The sequence below is a fragment of the Diadema setosum genome, chromosome 17, assembly GCF_964275005.1.
Source record: "Diadema setosum chromosome 17, eeDiaSeto1, whole genome shotgun sequence".
NCBI classification, from domain to species: Eukaryota; Metazoa; Echinodermata; class Echinoidea; order Diadematoida; family Diadematidae; genus Diadema; species Diadema setosum.
This window is the reverse complement of record NC_092701.1, coordinates 14,951,222-14,970,935: the sequence shown is the minus strand read 5'-3', so window position 1 is coordinate 14,970,935 and position 19,714 is coordinate 14,951,222.

Here is a 19,714-nt window from a genome sequence, read left to right as displayed (position 1 = left end):
TTTCTTTTTAGTTAAAGAGATTTCGTCCTAATTTTAACCCACTTCTCTAAATTCTATTTCCCTCCAATACACAAAGTTTTTGATAAAGGATTCTGAGAGTATATAACGATTTTGTATATTACTTATACCGACAATAGTGACAAAATCGATTCAGCCAGTAACATGTTTGAATAGAAAATTAGATCATCGTACTACTTTTCTTCGAAATGCATCCTGCTTATTGTGCAAATACATCATTGACTGAAAAGGAATTTGATGCTTTTTACCAAATATAATAAATCATATACTTCACGAACTTTTCAGAGCTTGATTACAATTCGTTTGATTTTCCTTAACTGCGTCATTGACAACAATGACGCAAAGAATTACATGAAATCCTTCAATATGGCACAAGCATCGAAAGATTAGAAGAGTGAAATGCTCTACCAATAACGAGTTTTCACATTTATCATTTACTTGTGTGTAAAGGGTGACGAAAAAATACAACGATGCCGAAATCGATTTAACCACCAGTACCCTCGAATATCGTTTTAATGCTTTACTACGAGGTGAATACTTCTCAATGTGATATACTAAGAAGTTTTCCTCAAAAGACACGCGCTTTGAATTGAATGCTTATTAAGAAAATTGCGTGTATACATCGGGTGACCGAAAAACCTTCTCAGTCTGCTTTATCAAGTTTTTTCTTTTTTGTCAAAATTGACACACGATTTTGATTTGATTCCTGAAACAGTACACAAAAGGTGACGAAATAAGGTAGTAAAGGTGTTTTCTCCCAGATAAAAAATTGGATACATGAGTCAGAACAATATAAAGGTGCCGGAAAAAATCCGGTAAACGTTTCAAAATGGATTTAAACCACAATTTGGTTTGCTTTTGTGCATAACGACGATATATCACTTTGGATATAGTTGCACGAATCTCGTTCCGTTTTTATTACGAATTTGTCCTTTGGACTAGATAGCTCAAATCCATTAGCCAGTCTCCAGGAGACATTTTTTTTTTTTTTTTGCTTTTAAATGCTCAAGAGTGACGAAATTGACTCATTTGCATGCATGTCAATGATGTTTTATTTGGTACTCAACATATAACATTCTTGAAGTAATCACAGCTGAGAGATACATGACAAAGAATAAATTTTCTTCAGCTTCTTAATGATACATGCACATTTTTCTCTTGAGGTATGTTGTCTGTGTGGGTTTATAATGGAAAGGAATGTTAAAAGCTGACATAACCGGAAGGTTGTTAACGAGATGTCGAGTGGTAAGCGCATATACACAATCTAAAATTATTGAAATCTAGGCCTATGGTCATCCTTTCTGTTTAAGGAGGAAAACACGTATTTTTGTAGAGAGCGACTTTTATATGGCACATTGTTGGAATATCACCTACAGGGGACACTGCATGGTATAACAATTTGTTACTGTCTGATGTGTTTGTAACAAGCTTCTCTAAATTATAAATTTGTCTGCAATACAAAATTCTTGATAAAAGCACTTTCAGACCAAAAAGAAAGGGGCGTTAGATTTGATCAAATAGTTGGCCATAAAAAGACAGCGTCATGATTCTCATTTTTCGTTTCGTCACAATTTATGTAGAGCTGTTTAATGCATTTGACTGAAAACATATGTCACGCGAAGTAAATTCTCCATAAAACACATTGACATGCATGCAAGTAAACCCATTTTGTCTCTCTTTTTAGCAATTTGAAAGAAAAACTGTCTCCGGGAGACTGGCTAATGGATTTGAGCCATCTAGTCCAAAGGACCGATTCGTAATAAAACCGAATGAGATTCATGCAACTCTAGCCAAAGAAATATAATCATCGTTAGGCACACGTTTAGTCGTAATGATCAGTCGACGTTTATATTAATATGACTCGTGCATTTAGGCACTTAAATGGAAAGTAAAAATATATGGGAGAAAATGTCTTTACTGACTCCTTTCGTCACCTTTTGTGTACCATACTGACGTTTTCCCCAAACACTTTGCATTCGAGTGCTCAAATTGTATGAGGGAGTTGAACATAAAGGGTCACGAAACAAGGGGGCAAGAGTGACGAAGTAGATTTAGCCAACAATTTCTTTGCTTCTACCATTACGATAATTTATCACTTTGGTTCCAGTTGGATTTACGTCATTGTAATTTTTATGCGCCTTACCAAATTCAATTAAATGATACAAGAAGTATTCAAAGGTAAATCATTTGATATAAAAGAATAAAATGATTCCTTCTATAACGCACAAACATATAACGATTTGCTCCGTAAAGTTCTCTCCAAGATTACGAGTTTAGGTGTTTCACTTTGTGCATGAGACATCTCTATATAAAGGGTGACGAAATAAACGACTACCGTGACGGTGTCTTCTTGTTCTCCAACAATTTCATCAAATTGCACACAGCTATGTTTTATTGCTGAAAGTGCTTTATCAAGAATTTTGTATTGCAGGCAAATATAATTTAGAAAAGCGGGATGAAAATACATCAGACAGTTTTAACTACAGGGTGACAAAAAACGGCGGCAAGGGCACCGAAATTCATTTAGCAAACGATATGCAATATACCAAAAAGGTATTCCACATTGCCCATCAGAGCACTGACGTTTGCACGATAGACTTGTGTTTTCCATTGGAGTGCTCAAATAAAAAGAGTGACGAAACGAGGCGGGAAAGATATCACTTGTCACTTGAAGAAAATTCTGCAAGTGACTGATTCTTCATTCTTTTATCTTTTCTGTAAGTGGAAATTTAGTGTGATTCATAAGCAGAGCAAATAATCAATTTCGTCACCCTTCCGCCTTTCCATGCCACGATGTCTTCGGATGACAAATTGACAAGCATTGAAATTTCAAAACGAAGTAATATGATAATAGGGTATGAAACCACAGCATTTTCTCTTTTTAAATTGATTTCGTCGTAGTTGCCACCTTTTTTTCGTCATCAGATTATAACGTCCTATGAATTCCCATTTTCTAACCACCCCTCTAAATTGTATTTCTCTTCAATCAAGTTTTTGATTTAGGACTTTTAGGGTATATTACTTATATCGACAATAGTGACGAAATCGATTCAGTCAGCAACATGTTTGAATAAAACCGTGGATCATTCTATTACCTTCTATTGAAATGCATGCGTTTTATTTTCGCTTAATTGCGTCATTTACAGTAATGACGCAAAGAATAAAATGATTCCTTATATAAAGCATAAGCATTTAAAGACTTACTCCGTAAAGTGCTCTCCCAGATACGCGTTTTAGTACGCTCAAATATCAAAATAAAGTAAAACATTTACGGAGAGGTGAATGCTTCTCCATTTTCTGTACTATGAAGATACTCGCTTAAAATCTAATGTTTGAAACACACTGGATGTATACAAAGGGTAACCAAAAAAGCTACTCAGTCTCCATTATCAATTCTTTTCAAAATGGACACGCGCTTTTGATTTGATTACTGAAGCACAGAGACAGTACACAAAAGGTAAAGAAAGAAGGCAGTAAAGACGGTTACTCCCAGAAATTTATTCTTAAATACATGAGTCAGATTGAAATAAAGGGTAACAAAAAAGGAGGCAAACGTGAAGAAATTGATTTAGCAAACAATTTGGTCTCCTAATGTATTACGATGATATCCAAAGTAATAATTTTGGATAGAGTTGCATGAATCTAATTTGGTTTTATTGCGATTTTTCTACAAGTGATTTGTTCTGTTGTGTAGATGGGTCTAATGCATTAGACAAGTCTCCGGGGATATGTCTTTTGCTTTCTGATGCTCAAGAGCGACGAAATAATCGACTTAGTCCACGATTTGCTTTGCTTATAACTCACATTCTTCTTTCATTTTCGCTAGAGATGCATCCATGTCAATGCGTTTTATGAAGAGTTTACTGCGAGTGACATGTGTCTCACTTGGTGCACTCAAATGCATGAGACAGCTCTACGTAAAGGGTGACGAAATAAAAAGACAACCATGACGATATCTTCTTCTGGCCAACTATTATGTTCAGCAATTTCATCAAATCACACATCGCTTTGTTGTACTTCTCAAAGTGCTTCATCAAGAATTTTGTTTTGTAGACAATTATAATTCAGAGAAGCGGGTTCCAAATGCATCAGACAGTTTAACTACAGGGTGACAAAAAACGGAGGCAAGAGCGACGAAATCCATTTAGTAAACGATATGCAAGTAATATTCCGAAACAATTGCACACTAGTATTATACACTGACGTTTCCTTCAAACACTTTGCGTTCGAGTGCTCAAATGTATGAGGAAGTTGAACATAAAGGGTCACGAAACAAGGCGGTAGGAGTGACGAAGTTGATTTAGCCCACAATTCACTTTGCTTGTACATTACGATGATTTATCACATTGGTCTCAGTTGGATTCATCTCATTCTGTTTTATGAAGCAAATCGTGAGCTAAATCGTTTTCGTCACCCTTGCCGCCTTTTTTCGTCTTTCTTTCTGTTTGAGAAGCAAAACACGTATTTTTGTAGAGAACGACTTTTATATGGCACATTTGTTGGGCAATCACGTACAGGCGACACTGGTATAACAATTTGTTCAATTACCTATGCTGACTCCATTTCGTCATCGTCGCCTTTTTTCGTCACCCTTTCTTCAATTCTTCATAGAGAACACTGAGATGAATGTAACTGTAACCAAAATGGTATATCGATGTGTTGTATAAGCAAAGCAAATCGTGCGCTAAGTCGATTTCGTCACCATTGCCACCTTTTTTTCGTCATCCTTTCTGTTTGAGGAGAAAAACACATTTTTGTAGAGGACGACTTTTATATGGCTTATTGTTGGAAATCACCTACATTGGACACTGGTATAACAATTTGTTGTATTACCTAGGCTGCCTCCAATTCGTCATCTTGTCGCCTTTATTCGTCACCCTTTATGTAAAACTCTCTAAATGCATGGAGCTTCTAGTCCAAAGCACATGTCATTTGAAGAAAGTTCTTCATAGACAACACTGAGATGTATGTAACTGTAACTAAAATTTTATATCAATGTGTTGCATACGCAAAGCAAATCGTCTATGCAAGTCTAACATGTTGTTTACCTAAGCTGACTTCATTTCGTCTTCTTTGTCGCCTTTTTTTTTTGTCACCCTTTATTTACAACTCTTTCATTCATTGGAGCTTCTAGTCCACAGCATGTCACTTGAAGACAGTTTTTGATAAAGAAAACTGAAATTCATGTAACTGCAACCAAAATGGTATATCAATGGTATATCAAATCGTGAACTAAATCGATTTCTTGACAGAGCCTAATTTTTCCGTCATCATTTCTGTTTGAAAAGCAGAACACATTTTTTTTTTTCTTGCGAAATGCGTTTATATGACACATTGATGGGTGTTCACCTACAGAGGAAACTGGTATAAAAATTTGTTGTAGGCTGAATAGGCTGAATCCATTTTCGTCATCGTTGGCGCTTTTTTTCGTCATCGTTTCTGTTTGAAAAGCAAAACTCGCTTTTCTTTACAGAACGTCTTTGATATCGCCCATCTGCAGACATGCAACTACAGGGCAAATTGACTCTATTTCGTCATCGTTGTGTTAAGCAATTTCATCAAAGCGCCCACCGCTTTCTTTTACTTCTCAAAGTGCTTTATAAAGAATTTTGTATTGGAGACAAATATAACTCACAGAAGCAGTATAACAAATACATCAGACATTTTAACTATAGGTTGACGATAAACGGCGGCAAGGGCCACGAAATCCATTTAGCACGATATATGCAAGTAATATAGCGAAACGTTGTACCAAATCACATAGTAGTATTATATACTGCTTCCCCCAAACACTTTGCATTCGAGTGGTCAAATGTATGAGCGAGTTCAACATAGAGTGTCACGAAACAAGGCGGCAAGAGTGACGAAGTAGATATTACGACGATTTATCAGTTTGGTTCCAGTTTGATTCATCTCGTTCTGTTTTTGTTTTTCTCAATTCTCTTCAAGTGACTTCTGGTCTCAAACAAGAAAGTTGTTTATCGCTAACATTGAGAAGCAAAACTTTATTTGGTAAAGTGATGCGCAATTGATGTAATATCTACGCAGTTTTATTGGGGAAATAGATTTCTTCGAACTGTTTCGCTTTTTAGTTTTTCACTCTCATTTTACGGAAGGTTGATGTATTTGAGCCCTCTATTTCAAATCACTTGTTACTTGAAGGAAGTTCTTTATAAGAGAAACTCCCAAGTGTAACAAAATTGCCATAGATACGTGATGTAGAAACGAATCAAATTGTGACCTAAATCGATTTTGTCACCCTTGTCCCCTTTTCATATCACGATATCTTTTTTAGAAGAGAACTTAATTCGGATGACAGATTGGCAAGCATTGCAACTTCAAAAATAAGTATGACGATATGGTAGATTACCACAGCATTTTCTTTTTAGTTAAAGAGATTTCGTCCTAATTTTAACCCACTTCTCTAAATTCTATTTCCCTCCAATACACAAAGTTTTTGATAAAGGATTCTGAGAGTATATAACGATTTTGTATATTACTTATACCGACAATAGTGACAAAATCGATTCAGCCAGTAACATGTTTGAATAGAAAATTAGATCATCGTACTACTTTTCTTCGAAATGCATCCTGCTTATTGTGCAAATACATCATTGACTGAAAAGGAATTTGATGCTTTTTACCAAATATAATAAATCATATACTTCACGAACTTTTCAGAGCTTGATTACAATTCGTTTGATTTTCCTTAACTGCGTCATTGACAACAATGACGCAAAGAATTACATGAAATCCTTCAATATGGCACAAGCATCGAAAGATTAGAAGAGTGAAATGCTCTACCAATAACGAGTTTTCACATTTATCATTTACTTGTGTGTAAAGGGTGACGAAAAAATACAACGATGCCGAAATCGATTTAACCACCAGTACCCTCGAATATCGTTTTAATGCTTTACTACGAGGTGAATACTTCTCAATGTGATATACTAAGAAGTTTTCCTCAAAAGACACGCGCTTTGAATTGAATGCTTATTAAGAAAATTGCGTGTATACATCGGGTGACCGAAAAACCTTCTCAGTCTGCTTTATCAAGTTTTTTCTTTTTTGTCAAAATTGACACACGATTTTGATTTGATTCCTGAAACAGTACACAAAAGGTGACGAAATAAGGTAGTAAAGGTGTTTTCTCCCAGATAAAAAATTGGATACATGAGTCAGAACAATATAAAGGTGCCGGAAAAAATCCGGTAAACGTTTCAAAATGGATTTAAACCACAATTTGGTTTGCTTTTGTGCATAACGACGATATATCACTTTGGATATAGTTGCACGAATCTCGTTCCGTTTTTATTACGAATTTGTCCTTTGGACTAGATAGCTCAAATCCATTAGCCAGTCTCCAGGAGACATTTTTTTTTTTTTTTTGCTTTTAAATGCTCAAGAGTGACGAAATTGACTCATTTGCATGCATGTCAATGATGTTTTATTTGGTACTCAACATATAACATTCTTGAAGTAATCACAGCTGAGAGATACATGACAAAGAATAAATTTTCTTCAGCTTCTTAATGATACATGCACATTTTTCTCTTGAGGTATGTTGTCTGTGTGGGTTTATAATGGAAAGGAATGTTAAAAGCTGACATAACCGGAAGGTTGTTAACGAGATGTCGAGTGGTAAGCGCATATACACAATCTAAAATTATTGAAATCTAGGCCTATGGTCATCCTTTCTGTTTAAGGAGGAAAACACGTATTTTTGTAGAGAGCGACTTTTATATGGCACATTGTTGGAATATCACCTACAGGGGACACTGCATGGTATAACAATTTGTTACTGTCTGATGTGTTTGTAACAAGCTTCTCTAAATTATAAATTTGTCTGCAATACAAAATTCTTGATAAAAGCACTTTCAGACCAAAAAGAAAGGGGCGTTAGATTTGATCAAATAGTTGGCCATAAAAAGACAGCGTCATGATTCTCATTTTTCGTTTCGTCACAATTTATGTAGAGCTGTTTAATGCATTTGACTGAAAACATATGTCACGCGAAGTAAATTCTCCATAAAACACATTGACATGCATGCAAGTAAACCCATTTTGTCTCTCTTTTTAGCAATTTGAAAGAAAAACTGTCTCCGGGAGACTGGCTAATGGATTTGAGCCATCTAGTCCAAAGGACCGATTCGTAATAAAACCGAATGAGATTCATGCAACTCTAGCCAAAGAAATATAATCATCGTTAGGCACACGTTTAGTCGTAATGATCAGTCGACGTTTATATTAATATGACTCGTGCATTTAGGCACTTAAATGAAAAGTAAAAATATATGGGAGAAAATGTCTTTACTGACTCCTTTCGTCACCTTTTGTGTACCATACTGACGTTTTCCCCAAACACTTTGCATTCGAGTGCTCAAATTGTATGAGGGAGTTGAACATAAAGGGTCACGAAACAAGGGGGCAAGAGTGACGAAGTAGATTTAGCCAACAATTTCCTTTGCTTCTACCATTACGATAATTTATCACTTTGGTTCCAGTTGGATTTACGTCATTGTAATTTTTATGCGCCTTACCAAATTCAATTAAATGATACAAGAAGTATTCAAAGGTAAATCATTTGATATAAAAGAATAAAATGATTCCTTCTATAACGCACAAACATATAACGATTTGCTCCGTAAAGTTCTCTCCAAGATTACGAGTTTACGTGTTTCACTTTGTGCATGAGACATCTCTATATAAAGGGTGACGAAATAAACAAACGACTACCGTGACGGTGTCTTCTTGTTCTCCAACAATTTCATCAAATTGCACACAGCTATGTTTTATTGCTGAAAGTGCTTTATCAAGAATTTTGTATTGCAGGCAAATATAATTTAGAAAAGCGGGATGAAAATACATCAGACAGTTTTAACTACAGGGTGACAAAAAACGGCGGCAAGGGCACCGAAATTCATTTAGCAAACGATATGCAATATACCAAAAAGGTATTCCACATTGCCCATCAGAGCACTGACGTTTGCACGATAGACTTGTGTTTTCCATTGGAGTGCTCAAATAAAAAGAGTGACGAAACGAGGCGGGAAAGAAATCACTTGTCACTTGAAGAAAATTCTGCAAGTGACTGATTCTTCATTCTTTTATCTTTTCTGTAAGTGGAAATTTAGTGTGATTCATAAGCAGAGCAAATAATCAATTTCGTCACCCTTCCGCCTTTCCATGCCACGATGTCTTCGGATGACAAATTGACAAGCATTGAAATTTCAAAACGAAGTAATATGATAATAGGGTATGAAACCACAGCATTTTCTCTTTTTATATTGATTTCGTCGCAGTTGCCACCTTTTTTTCGTCATCAGATTATAACGTCCTATGAATTCCCATTTTCTAACCACCCCTCTAAATTGTATTTCTCTTCAATCAAGTTTTTGATTTAGGACTTTTAGGGTATATTACTTATATCGACAATAGTGACGAAATCGATTCAGTCAGCAACATGTTTGAATAAAACCGTGGATCATTCTATTACCTTCTATTGAAATGCATGCGTTTTATTTTCGCTTAATTGCGTCATTTACAGTAATGACGCAAAGAATAAAATGATTCCTTATATAAAGCATAAGCATTTAAAGACTTACTCCGTAAAGTGCTCTCCCAGATACGCGTTTTAGTACGCTCAAATATCAAAATAAAGTAAAACATTTACGGAGAGGTGAATGCTTCTCCATTTTCTGTACTATGAAGATACTCGCTTGAAATCTAATGTTTGAAACACACTGGATGTATACAAAGGGTGACCAAAAAAGCTACTCAGTCTCCATTATCAATTCTTTTCAAAATGGACACGCGCTTTTGATTTGATTACTGAAGCACAGAGACAGTACACAAAAGGTAAAGAAAGAAGGCAGTAAAGACGGTTACTCCCAGAAATTTATTCTTAAATACATGAGTCAGATTGAAATAAAGGGTAACAAAAAAGGAGGCAAACGTGAAGAAATTGATTTAGCAAACAATTTGGTCTCCTAATGTATTACGATGATATCCAAAGTAATAATTTTGGATAGAGTTGCATGAATCTAATTTGGTTTTATTGCGATTTTTCTACAAGTGATTTGTTCTGTTGTGTAGATGGGTCTAATGCATTAGACAAGTCTCCGGGGATATGTCTTTTGCTTTCTGATGCTCAAGAGCGACGAAATAATCGACTTAGTCCACGATTTGCTTTGCTTATAACTCACATTCTTCTTTCATTTTCGCTAGAGATGCATCCATGTCAATGCGTTTTATGAAGAGTTTACTGCGAGTGACATGTGTCTCACTTGGTGCACTCAAATGCATGAGACAGCTCTACGTAAAGGGTGACGAAATAAAAAGACAACCATGACGATATCTTCTTCTGGCCAACTATTATGTTCAGCAATTTCATCAAATCACACATCGCTTTGTTGTACTTCTCAAAGTGCTTCATCAAGAATTTTGTTTTGTAGACAATTATAATTCAGAGAAGCGGGTTCCAAATGCATCAGACAGTTTAACTACAGGGTGACAAAAAACGGAGGCAAGAGCGACGAAATCCATTTAGTAAACGATATGCAAGTAATATTCCGAAACAATTGCACACTAGTATTATACACTGACGTTTCCTTCAAACACTTTGCGTTCGAGTGCTCAAATGTATGAGGAAGTTGAACATAAAGGGTCACGAAACAAGGCGGTAGGAGTGACGAAGTTGATTTAGCCCACAATTCACTTTGCTTGTACATTACGATGATTTATCACATTGGTCTCAGTTGGATTCATCTCATTCTGTTTTATGAAGCAAATCGTGAGCTAAATCGTTTTCGTCACCCTTGCCGCCTTTTTTCGTCTTTCTTTCTGTTTGAGAAGCAAAACACGTATTTTTGTAGAGAACGACTTTTATATGGCACATTTGTTGGGCAATCACGTACAGGCGACACTGGTATAACAATTTGTTGAATTACCTATGCTGACTCCATTTCGTCATCGTCGCCTTTTTTCGTCACCCTTTCTTCAATTCTTCATAGAGAACACTGAGATGAATGTAACTGTAACCAAAATGGTATATCGATGTGTTGTATAAGCAAAGCAAATCGTGCGCTAAGTCGATTTCGTCACCATTGCCACCTTTTTTTCGTCATCCTTTCTGTTTGAGGAGAAAAACACATTTTTGTAGAGGACGACTTTTATATGGCTTATTGCTGGAAATCACCTACATTGGACACTGGTATAACAATTTGTTGTATTACCTAGGCTGCCTCCAATTCGTCATCTTGTCGCCTTTATTCGTCACCCTTTATGTAAAACTCTCTAAATGCATTGGAGCTTCTAGTCCAAAGCACATGTCATTTGAAGAAAGTTCTTCATAGACAACACTGAGATGTATGTAACTGTAACTAAAATTTTATATCAATGTGTTGCATACGCAAAGCAAATCGTCTATGCAAGTCTAACATGTTGTTTACCTAAGCTGACTTCATTTCGTCTTCTTTGTCGCCTTTTTTTTTTGTCACCCTTTATTTACAACTCTTTCATTCATTGGAGCTTCTAGTCCACAGCATGTCACTTGAAGACAGTTTTTGATAAAGAAAACTGAAATTCATGTAACTGCAACCAAAATGGTATATCAATGTGTTGTATAAGCAAAGCAAATCGTGAACTAAATCGATTTCTTGACAGAGCCTAATTTTTCCGTCATCATTTCTGTTTGAAAAGCAGAACACATTTTTTTTTTTTTTTTTGCGAAATGCGTTTATATGACACATTGATGGGTGTTCACCTACAGAGGAAACTGGTATAAAAATTTGTTGTAGGCTGAATAGGCTGAATCCATTTTCGTCATCGTTGGCGCTTTTTTTCGTCATCGTTTCTGTTTGAAAAGCAAAACTCGCTTTTCTTTACAGAACGTCTTTGATATCGCCCATCTGCAGACATGCAACTACAGGGCAAATTGACTCTATTTCGTCATCGTTGTGTTAAGCAATTTCATCAAAGCGCCCACCGCTTTCTTTTACTTCTCAAAGTGCTTTATAAAGAATTTTGTATTGGAGACAAATATAACTCACAGAAGCAGTATAACAAATACATCAGACATTTTAACTATAGGTTGACGATAAACGGCGGCAAGGGCCACGAAATCCATTTAGCACGATATATGCAAGTAATATAGCGAAACGTTGTACCAAATCACATAGTAGTATTATATACTGCTTCCCCCAAACACTTTGCATTCGAGTGGTCAAATGTATGAGCGAGTTCAACATAGAGTGTCACGAAACAAGGCGGCAAGAGTGACGAAGTAGATATTACGACGATTTATCAGTTTGGTTCCAGTTTGATTCATCTCGTTCTGTTTTTGTTTTTCTCAATTCTCTTCAAGTGACTTCTGGTCTCAAACAAGAAAGTTGTTTATCGCTAACATTGAGAAGCAAAACTTTATTTGGTAAAGTGATGCGCAATTGATGTAATATCTACGCAGTTTTATTGGGGAAATAGATTTCTTCGAACTGTTTCGCTTTTTAGTTTTTCACTCTCATTTTACGGAAGGTTGATGTATTTGAGCCCTCTATTTCAAATCACTTGTTACTTGAAGGAAGTTCTTTATAAGAGAAACTCCCAAGTGTAACAAAATTGCCATAGATACGTGATGTAGAAACGAATCAAATTGTGACCTAAATCGATTTTGTCACCCTTGTCCCCTTTTCATATCACGATATCTTTTTTAGAAGAGAACTTAATTCGGATGACAGATTGGCAAGCATTGCAACTTCAAAAATAAGTATGACGATATGGTAGATTACCACAGCATTTTCTTTTTAGTTAAAGAGATTTCGTCCTAATTTTAACCGACTTCTCTAAATTCTATTTCCCTCCAATACACAAAGTTTTTGATAAAGGATTCTGAGAGTATATAACGATTTTGTATATTACTTATACCGACAATAGTGACAAAATCGATTCAGCCAGTAACATGTTTGAATAGAAAATTAGATCATCGTACTACTTTTCTTCGAAATGCATCCTTGACTGAAAAGGAATTTGATGCTTTTTACCAAATATAATAAATCATATACTTCACGAACTTTTCAGAGCTTGATTACAATTCGTTTGATTTTCCTTAACTGCGTCATTGACAACAATGACGCAAAGAATTACATGAAATCCTTCAATATGGCACAAGCATCGAAAGATTAGAAGAGTGAAATGCTCTACCAATAACGAGTTTTCACATTTATCATTTACTTGTGTGTAAAGGGTGACGAAAAAATACAACGATGCCGAAATCGATTTAACCACCAGTACCCTCGAATATCGTTTTAATGCTTTACTACGAGGTGAATACTTCTCAATGTGATATACTAAGAAGTTTTCCTCAAAAGACACGCGCTTTGAATTGAATGCTTATTAAGAAAATTACGTGTATACATCGGGTGACCGAAAAACCTTCTCAGTCTGCTTTATCAAGTTTTTTCTTTTTTGTCAAAATTGACACACGATTTTGATTTGATTCCTGAAACAGTACACAAAAGGTGACGAAATAAGGTAGTAAAGGTGTTTTCTCCCAGATAAAAAATTGGATACATGAGTCAGAACAATATAAAGGTGACGGAAAAAATCCGGTAAACGTTTCAAAATGGATTTAAACCACAATTTGGTTTGCTTTTGTGCATAACGACGATATATCACTTTGGATATAGTTGCACGAATCTCGTTCCGTTTTTATTACGAATTTGTCCTTTGGACTAGATAGCTCAAATCCATTAGCCAGTCTCCAGGAGACATTTTTTTTTTTTTTGCTTTTAAATGCTCAAGAGTGACGAAATTGACTCATTTGCATGCATGTCAATGATGTTTTATTTGGTACTCAACATATAACATTCTTCAAGTAATCACAGCTGAGAGATACATGACAAAGAATAAATTTTCTTCAGCTTCTTAATGATACATGCACATTTTTCTCTTGAGGTATGTTGTCTGTGTGGGTTTATAATGGAAAGGAATGTTAAAAGCTGACATAACCGGTAGGTTGTTAACGAGATGTCGAGTGGTAAGCGCATATACACAATCTAAAATTATTGAAATCTAGGCCTATGGTCATCCTTTCTGTTTAAGGAGGAAAACACGTATTTTTGTAGAGAGCGACTTTTATATGGCACATTGTTGGAATATCACCTACAGGGGACACTGCATGGTATAACAATTTGTTACTGTCTGATGTGTTTGTAACAAGCTTCTCTAAATTATAATTTGTCTGCAATACAAAATTCTTGATAAAAGCACTTTCAGACCAAAAAGAAAGGGGCGTTAGATTTGATCAAATAGTTGGCCATAAAAAGACAGCGTCATGATTCTCATTTTTCGTTTCGTCACAATTTATGTAGAGCTGTTTAATGCATTTGACTGAAAACATATGTCACGCGAAGTAAATTCTCCATAAAACACATTGACATGCATGCAAGTAAACCCATTTTGTCTCTCTTTTTAGCAATTTGAAAGAAAAACTGTCTCCGGGAGACTGGCTAATGGATTTGAGCCATCTAGTCCAAAGGACCGATTCGTAATAAAACCGAATGAGATTCATGCAACTCTAGCCAAAGAAATATAATCATCGTTAGGCACACGTTTAGTCGTAATGATCAGTCGACGTTTATATTAATATGACTCGTGCATTTAGGCACTTAAATGGAAAGTAAAAATATATGGGAGAAAATGTCTTTACTGACTCCTTTCGTCACCTTTTGTGTACCATACTGACGTTTTCCCCAAACACTTTGCATTCGAGTGCTCAAATTGTATGAGGGAGTTGAACATAAAGGGTCACGAAACAAGGGGGCAAGAGTGACGAAGTAGATTTAGCCAACAATTTCCTTTGCTTCTACCATTACGATAATTTATCACTTTGGTTCCAGTTGGATTTACGTCATTGTAATTTTTATGCGCCTTACCAAATTCAATTAAATGATACAAGAAGTATTCAAAGGTAAATCATTTGATATAAAAGAATAAAATGATTCCTTCTATAACGCACAAACATATAACGATTTGCTCCGTAAAGTTCTCTCCAAGATTACGAGTTTACGTGTTTCACTTTGTGCATGAGACATCTCTATATAAAGGGTGACGAAATAAACAAACGACTACCGTGACGGTGTCTTCTTGTTCTCCAACAATTTCATCAAATTGCACACAGCTATGTTTTATTGCTGAAAGTGCTTTATCAAGAATTTTGTATTGCAGGCAAATATAATTTAGAAAAGCGGGATGAAAATACATCAGACAGTTTTAACTACAGGGTGACAAAAAACGGCGGCAAGGGCACCGAAATTCATTTAGCAAACGATATGCAATATACTAAAAAGGTATTCCACATTGCCCATCAGAGCACTGACGTTTGCACGATAGACTTGTGTTTTCCATTGGAGTGCTCAAATAAAAAGAGTGACGAAACGAGGCGGGAAAGAAATCACTTGTCACTTGAAGAAAATTCTGCAAGTGACTGATTCTTCATTCTTTTATCTTTTCTGTAAGTGGAAATTTAGTGTGATTCATAAGCAGAGCAAATAATCAATTTCGTCACCCTTCCGCCTTTCCATGCCACGATGTCTTCGGATGACAAATTGACAAGCATTGAAATTTCAAAACGAAGTAATATGATAATAGGGTATGAAACCACAGCATTTTCTCTTTTTAAATTGATTTCGTCGCAGTTGCCACCTTTTTTTCGTCATCAGATTATAACGTCCTATGAATTCCCATTTTCTAACCACCCCTCTAAATTGTATTTCTCTTCAATCAAGTTTTTGATTTAGGACTTTTAGGGTATATTACTTATATCGACAATAGTGACGAAATCGATTCAGTCAGCAACATGTTTGAATAAAACCGTGGATCATTCTATTACCTTCTATTGAAATGCATGCGTTTTATTTTCGCTTAATTGCGTCATTTACAGTAATGACGCAAAGAATAAAATGATTCCTTATATAAAGCATAAGCATTTAAAGACTTACTCCGTAAAGTGCTCTCCCAGATACGCGTTTTAGTACGCTCAAATATCAAAATAAAGTAAAACATTTACGGAGAGGTGAATGCTTCTCCATTTTCTGTACTATGAAGATACTCGCTTAAAATCTAATGTTTGAAACACACTGGATGTATACAAAGGGTGACCAAAAAAGCTACTCAGTCTCCATTATCAATTCTTTTCAAAATGGACACGCGCTTTTGATTTGATTACTGAAGCACAGAGACAGTACACAAAAGGTAAAGAAAGAAGGCAGTAAAGACGGTTACTCCCAGAAATTTATTCTTAAATACATGAGTCAGATTGAAATAAAGGGTAACAAAAAAGGAGGCAAACGTGAAGAAATTGATTTAGCAAACAATTTGGTCTCCTAATGTATTACGATGATATCCAAAGTAATAATTTTGGATAGAGTTGCATGAATCTAATTTGGTTTTATTGCGATTTTTCTACAAGTGATTTGTTCTGTTGTGTAGATGGGTCTAATGCATTAGACAAGTCTCCGGGGATATGTCTTTTGCTTTCTGATGCTCAAGAGCGACGAAATAATCGACTTAGTCCACGATTTGCTTTGCTTATAACTCACATTCTTCTTTCATTTTCGCTAGAGATGCATCCATGTCAATGCGTTTTATGAAGAGTTTACTGCGAGTGACATGTGTCTCACTTGGTGCACTCAAATGCATGAGACAGCTCTACGTAAAGGGTGACGAAATAAAAAGACAACCATGACGATATCTTCTTCTGGCCAACTATTATGTTCAGCAATTTCATCAAATCACACATCGCTTTGTTGTACTTCTCAAAGTGCTTCATCAAGAATTTTGTTTTGTAGACAATTATAATTCAGAGAAGCGGGTTCCAAATGCATCAGACAGTTTAACTACAGGGTGACAAAAAACGGAGGCAAGAGCGACGAAATCCATTTAGTAAACGATATGCAAGTAATATTCCGAAACAATTGCACACTAGTATTATACACTGACGTTTCCTTCAAACACTTTGCGTTCGAGTGCTCAAATGTATGAGGAAGTTGAACATAAAGGGTCACGAAACAAGGCGGTAGGAGTGACGAAGTTGATTTAGCCCACAATTCACTTTGCTTGTACATTACGATGATTTATCACATTGGTCTCAGTTGGATTCATCTCATTCTGTTTTATGAAGCAAATCGTGAGCTAAATCGTTTTCGTCACCCTTGCCGCCTTTTTTCGTCTTTCTTTCTGTTTGAGAAGCAAAACACGTATTTTTGTAGAGAACGACTTTTATATGGCACATTTGTTGGGCAATCACGTACAGGCGACACTGGTATAACAATTTGTTGAATTACCTATGCTGACTCCATTTCGTCATCGTCGCCTTTTTTCGTCACCCTTTCTTCAATTCTTCATAGAGAACACTGAGATGAATGTAACTGTAACCAAAATGGTATATCGATGTGTTGTATAAGCAAAGCAAATCGTGCGCTAAGTCGATTTCGTCACCATTGCCACCTTTTTTTCGTCATCCTTTCTGTTTGAGGAGAAAAACACATTTTTGTAGAGGACGACTTTTATATGGCTTATTGCTGGAAATCACCTACATTGGACACTGGTATAACAATTTGTTGTATTACCTAGGCTGCCTCCAATTCGTCATCTTGTCGCCTTTATTCGTCACCCTTTATGTAAAACTCTCTAAATGCATTGGAGCTTCTAGTCCAAAGCACATGTCATTTGAAGAAAGTTCTTCATAGACAACACTGAGATGTATGTAACTGTAACTAAAATTTTATATCAATGTGTTGCATACGCAAAGCAAATCGTCTATGCAAGTCTAACATGTTGTTTACCTAAGCTGACTTCATTTCGTCTTCTTTGTCGCCTTTTTTTTTTTGTCACCCTTTATTTACAACTCTTTCATTCATTGGAGCTTCTAGTCCACAGCATGTCACTTGAAGACAGTTTTTGATAAAGAAAACTGAAATTCATGTAACTGCAACCAAAATGGTATATCAATGTGTTGTATAAGCAAAGCAAATCGTGAACTAAATCGATTTCTTGACAGAGCCTAATTTTTCCGTCATCATTTCTGTTTGAAAAGCAGAACACATTTTTTTTTTTTTTTTTGCGAAATGCGTTTATATGACACATTGATGGGTGTTCACCTACAGAGGAAACTGGTATAAAAATTTGTTGTAGGCTGAATAGGCTGAATCCATTTTCGTCATCGTTGGCGCTTTTTTTCGTCATCGTTTCTGTTTGAAAAGCAAAACTCGCTTTTCTTTACAGAACGTCTTTGATATCGCCCATCTGCAGACATGCAACTACAGGGCAAATTGACTCTATTTCGTCATCGTTGTGTTAAGCAATTTCATCAAAGCGCCCACCGCTTTCTTTTACTTCTCAAAGTGCTTTATAAAGAATTTTGTATTGGAGACAAATATAACTCACAGAAGCAGTATAACAAATACATCAGACATTTTAACTATAGGTTGACGATAAACGGCGGCAAGGGCCACGAAATCCATTTAGCACGATATATGCAAGTAATATAGCGAAACGTTGTACCAAATCACATAGTAGTATTATATACTGCTTCCCCCAAACACTTTGCATTCGAGTGGTCAAATGTATGAGCGAGTTCAACATAGAGTGTCACGAAACAAGGCGGCAAGAGTGACGAAGTAGATATTACGACGATTTATCAGTTTGGTTCCAGTTTGATTCATCTCGTTCTGTTTTTGTTTTTCTCAATTCTCTTCAAGTGACTTCTGGTCTCAAACAAGAAAGTTGTTTATCGCTAACATTGAGAAGCAAAACTTTATTTGGTAAAGTGATGCGCAATTGATGTAATATCTACGCAGTTTTATTGGGGAAATAGATTTCTTCGAACTGTTTCGCTTTTTAGTTTTTCACTCTCATTTTACGGAAGGTTGATGTATTTGAGCCCTCTATTTCAAATCACTTGTTACTTGAAGGAAGTTCTTTATAAGAGAAACTCCCAAGTGTAACAAAATTGCCATAGATACGTGATGTAGAAACGAATCAAATTGTGACCTAAATCGATTTTGTCACCCTTGTCCCCTTTTCATATCACGATATCTTTTTTAGAAGAGAACTTAATTCGGATGACAGATTGGCAAGCATTGCAACTTCAAAAATAAGTATGACGATATGGTAGATTACCACAGCATTTTCTTTTTAGTTAAAGAGATTTCGTCCTAATTTTAACCGACTTCTCTAAATTCTATTTCCCTCCAATACACAAAGTTTTTGATAAAGGATTCTGAGAGTATATAACGATTTTGTATATTACTTATACCGACAATAGTGACAAAATCGATTCAGCCAGTAACATGTTTGAATAGAAAATTAGATCATCGTACTACTTTTCTTCGAAATGCATCCTGCTTATTGTGCAAATACATCATTGACTGAAAAGGAATTTGATGCTTTTTACCAAATATAATAAATCATATACTTCACGAACTTTTCAGAGCTTGATTACAATTCGTTTGATTTTCCTTAACTGCGTCATTGACAACAATGACGCAAAGAATTACATGAAATCCTTCAATATGGCACAAGCATCGAAAGATTAGAAGAGTGAAATGCTCTACCAATAACGAGTTTTCACATTTATCATTTACTTGTGTGTAAAGGGTGACGAAAAAATACAACGATGCCGAAATCGATTTAACCACCA